This window comes from Carcharhinus amblyrhynchos, chromosome 8 (genome assembly GCF_965287045.1).
Source record: "Carcharhinus amblyrhynchos chromosome 8, sCarAmb.v2.hapA, whole genome shotgun sequence".
Taxonomy (NCBI): domain Eukaryota; kingdom Metazoa; phylum Chordata; class Chondrichthyes; order Carcharhiniformes; family Carcharhinidae; genus Carcharhinus; species Carcharhinus amblyrhynchos.
The window spans coordinates 70,743,842-70,749,001 of NC_137331.1; the positions used below are offsets into that span (position 1 = coordinate 70,743,842).

At 41.9% G+C, this 5,160-nt stretch overlaps 1 non-coding gene across 1 annotated transcript; it reads right to left on the reverse strand.

Annotated features, from left to right (window-relative positions):
* Window positions 1-4,588: 4,588 nt before the first annotated feature.
* LOC145347137 (U1 spliceosomal RNA) lies at window positions 4,589-4,752 on the reverse strand. Its single transcript, XR_013887792.1, has one exon. It is a non-coding gene; the product is annotated as a U1 spliceosomal RNA (small nuclear RNA).
* Between the last annotated feature and the right edge of the window lie 408 nt (window positions 4,753-5,160).

Consider the following 5,160-nt stretch of genomic DNA (forward strand, 5'->3'; position numbering starts at 1 on the left):
AAAGATGGATTGTAGCATTTTGCCAGTGATAGATATTAGACCAACTGGGCTAGTGTTCTGTGTTTTCTGCCTCCCTCCTTTCTTGAAATTACATTTGTATTTAAATAATCTGCTGGGACCTTCCCAGAATGTGCTGGGAAGCAAGTACAGAGGAGATGTTAGGGATAAGTTTTTCACTCGGAGGGTGGTGAGTGAGTGTAATCAGCTGCCGTCGGTGGTGGTAGAGGCAAACTCACTGGGGTCTTTTAAAAGACTTCTGGATGAGTATATGGGATCTACTGGCATTGGAAGTTACAGATAGTTCTATGGCTTGGTAGGCATAGATGTGATCGGCACAACTTGTGGGCCGAAGGGCCTCTTTGTGCTGTAGTGTTCTATGTTCCATGAATCTATGGAATTTTCGGTGATTACAACGAATCTATCCAATATCTCTGCGGCTACCTCCTTTAAGATCCAAGGATGCAGGCCATCAGAAGTTGTCTGCCCTTAGTCTTGTTTATTTTTCCATTAGTTTTTCTCTGTTGATAGTGATTGCTTTAAGTTCCTCCCTCCCTTTTGCCTCTTTGTTTTCTGCTACTCTTGGGTTGTTCTCTGTGTCCTCTGCTGTGAGGACAGATACAAAATACTTGTTCAAAGTCTCTGCTTGTGGACAGGAGAGGAAATTCAAGAAGAGTTAAAGACTAAGTTCAGGAACCAGAGGCCCAGTTCAGTTCAAGAGGTCCCCGAGCATGGAAGGTAGAAGTGTGTGTGTGTGGAGTGGGGGAGGTGGTGATTGGAGTTGGGGTCTCAGGGAAGAGGTGGGGGGGTAGAGGGAAGGGAGGTCCAGAGGCTACCAAACCTTAAGGGGGGGTGGGATGTGCCCAATTTCTGAAGGGGTTTCTGATGGAGCCGGAGCCCAACCCCAACCCAGAGCCCGAGCCCAACCCTAAACCTAACCCCAACTCACTTCCCGTATAGAGGTTCTGTCTTCCTGCCAACCTACATATTGAGGCTGGATGGGAAACACCTTTAATTGGCCATTAATTTGGGTACGGGCAGGCTTCCATCGAGACCTTGTCTAGCTTTAATTCACTGTGAGTATTAGTCAGCTTTCTGGCGTTCGTCCAACTAGGAGTAGTGGCACTAGACCATTGGATCATACAGTTCGGACAACCACAGAATTGTAATGGCGCAGAAGGAAGCCATTTGGCCCATTGTGTCTGCACTAATTCTCCAAACAAGCATCCTGATTTAGTGGCATTCCCTCACTTTTTCCCTGTACACCTGCATATTGTTCCTATTCAAGTAATTATGTTGGCTGGAGCTGAGTGCCATCTCTATCCCTTCGCAATCTCTTAATGCAACAGTGTTGCCCTGGAATATTTCAACTTTATCCAGCTGTGGCATTGTGTTATTACATTCATTTTGGAGCAGTAGGACCCTGTTTAACTCTCCCAAGGAGAATAGTCATTAGTTAGTCATTAGATCATGTCATGAGACTCGATAAACATGTGATGTTTTTGTATAGCTGGCATGACAGAAAGGATTAATATGTCCAAAATAATGTTTTCCTACAGTATGCCCAAACTAGATTTCATAAATTGTTCACTAAGTATCAAAATAATGAGTGCAACTGTGACATTTTATTTACAGGACACTTGAGTGCAATCTCAAATGCAGAGTTGATGCCTGTTCCAGGATTCAGCCTCATATACTCAAATCTCAGCAGCCTTTGTTAATCAACATTGCTGATTTTTGGATTGTGAAGGCAGAAGTGCCTTTATCATTGTTCCAACAACAGGAGCAACTTCACACAGTTCCATTGGTAAAACTGTTTTTTCGTAAGTGCAGCATAGAACATGTGGACTAGATTATGTTCAATGGTAAGTTATCTGCTAAAATTGGACTTAAACTGCACTTTTGCCCATCAGTACAACTCTACTGAGAACCAGCCTGGTTTTTCTCATCATAATTTCATGATGTACTTGTGGCAGAATTCCCCTAAGATTCATCATCCTCCTCTGGGGAAAGAGGGCAGTGCAGTGTATTACAGCTGCTAATGGGCCAGCAGAACCATTTTATGTCTGTAACGATAAGGCTAAAGTCCTTATACACTAATCACCAGTGTCTGAGGCTGACAGTGAAACTTTCAGTCTTTCCATCAGCTTGCCACAAGGTCAGCTTTTCCCACCAGGATTGAATGTTGTCAATTTGAACCAATCGGGTAAATTGGATGGGACAATTTGAGTCTGTCAGCACTGATCAGGTCAATTAGAAAGGAAACTGAAGGCTGATTGGATCAATACTGTAGTCTTGGTTCTGAATGAAACTGAAGCAGAAAAGTTTTAAAATGGACCGATGATTTCTGGGAATCACAGTTACAGCTGTTTTTATTTACTGTTTGACCTCTTAACAAAGACATGTGACAAATTATCTCCTAAATCCTGTTAATATACATTCAACAGAACTTTCTGAGACTTGCTCAGGCATTGCATTGTGCGAATGTTTATGTTCTTCATAGCTAGTCACCTTTATGTTTAAGGAAAACGTTTGCTAAGCCATTCCCATCACTGCATTGGTAGGAAAGAGAGAATAATGTTCATTTAAAGTTGCTTTTAAAAACTTATGCCAAGATTCTAATGTGCAGGGACGGACACCAGATACTGATGCAAAGCATGATACAGACCTATTGGCTTGTTTTGTATCCAGCACAGTGCAAGGTAACTTGTCTGTTTCTGGTTTGCCTATGCACACATAGTTGTCATCCCTTGTCACCATGCAGTAACTAGGAAAATAACCCCCACTGCCAGTCAACATCTGTAGAGAAATATGAGTGATATTATTAATCAGTATGTGTCTCTGAGAGTTGAAAGACCAGCTTATATATTAAAACTACATTTTTCTGCATTTCACCTTAAAAAATTGTAGTCTGTAATTTCTCTGCTTGATTTGGGCTATTGTCATAGTTGAAACATTTTCTCCATGGCTTTTCTTGAGCTCTGCTGGGCAATTTTCCCATGCTGTGCCTGCTGCTTCTTCCAGTTGCTGGGATTTTTGTTTGTCTTTTCTGCTGTCACCATTATTTACCATCGTTGTGGGTCTTCTGAGGGTGTTCGTGGTCTGGATTTATAGATAATACTGGATACTATAATGACCTTTTATTGGACATTATGCTAACTAGGCACAGTACAGTCTTAGCATAAGGCTCCATTTACCACCATCTCCCAGCATACACTGTTGTCAAGTGACCTTATATGGCTGATGAAAGACTTTTACATAACATTATAACATTAACCCTTTATATTACAGTATCCAACCTCTCATAACTTCTGCTTCACTTGGTGACATATAACCAAAGGGTGTATCCTGACATCAGCTGTCAAAGTGGGAGTGACTGTTAAATCTTCCAGCATCAGTTTTCTGTTGGTTGCCTTCAGACATGTTTCATCTTCCAATAAATTGTCTCTGACACTTTTCACTTTTGGCTTTCACTCACTCTACAAGGGCAATCATGGGATTCCCATGCAGAAATCAGTGAGGTTGGGCTCATAAGATACCCATATGAGATAGATGACATATTTTGGGCATAAGTGATATCAGAAATTTACAAACCTGAACAGCCTCACCTCCGGTTCAAACAAGGGTTCAAATAGCCTGAATTGGACACACTTCACTGGGGAAGGCCTCAGTGAGTTGTACCTCCTGCTGAAGCAGAATCTGCAGCCCGCCTCCACCAAGGGGACTTCTGCAAAGGTCAACACCACTCTCAATATTTACACTCCTGGGTCACTTCACAATACTTTGGTCAATATTAGCCTCACTGCTCAGTCATTTATGGACAAATTCATCAAGGAGTTCTTTGTCATGTAGTCCGCAAAATTCAGCATTGCTCAGCAACCTTTAAAAATAAGGTCACTTTACTTCAGCATTCAGGGGTAGGAAATCAAGTAGAGAGTCCATTCCCAGCCATCATTCCCATGATATACTGCTGGAAATGATATCAGACGGTCATTCATTCAGCCATGTACGAGCGGACATATTGTGCAGTCCTTAGACGTAGGCTATCAGAAAGCCACTGAACCTGCTGGTTCATATGAACCAAAAGATAGAAGCTGAGAGGAGTCCTGATTGACGTCTACAAAATTATGAGAGGCGTAGACAGGGTGGATAGTCAGAGACTTTTTCCTAGGGTGGAAATGTGAATTACAAAGGGTCACAGATTCAAAGTGAGAGGGGAATGATTTAAGGGAGATGTGCAGAAAAAGTTTTTCACGCAGTGAGTGGTGAATGATAGGAACGTGCTGCCAGAGGATGTGGTGGAAGTAGGCACATTAGCAACATTTAAGAGGCACCTGGATGGGTACGTGAATAGGGAGGGAATAGAGGGATACGACCGAGTAAGGGCAGAAGGTTTTTTTAGCTTAGTTATGGCATCATGATCGGCACAGGCTTGGAGGACTGCAGGGCCTGTTCCTGTGCTGTACTTTTCTTTGTTCACTGCAGTCCACTAAATAGCCAACATAGTAAACAGTAATACATTGAAAGTGGGAGAAGGACTGTCCCCAACCTGTTCCAACTTCAATTCCATCTCCTGGAAGCTCAACTACAAGAAATCTTGCAGCTTTCTGAGAGTCATCTGCTTACAAATTTTGCAGTTGAGTATCTCGCATTTGGGGACATTGCAAGCATCAACACGTCCGAAGTGCAATGGGCTGGCCTCGTCCTGGGTAAACCACCTACTTGATCATGGTTTCACCCCTGCCAGGTAACCTACATTTCATTAAAAGCCTCAACTTATCTAAGAAATTACAGGCCTAAGATGAAAGAGAGACTGAAAAAACTATATAGATGGGCATATTGCGATGATGTCCATTCAGTTATAATATTACTTTTTCTCTTCATCAGTATCTAATTTTCCATGTGTGATAGTGTGGATGAATTGAATGAATGAGATGTCGCATTTTTAAATCTTCAGGGCAAATGTGCAATAATAAATAACCATTAATTTAAAACTCAAAAAAGATTGCTGCTGAAATGACTTAAACTGGGACCATCAGTCTGAGGGTAAGAAAATTCAGGCAGTTCACTTGCAAAATAGATTGATTGTGGACGATAAGAAAGCACATAAATTCTATCTGTGAGGCCTGTTTTATCTATTCAGTTGGGAATAAAGGATTACCT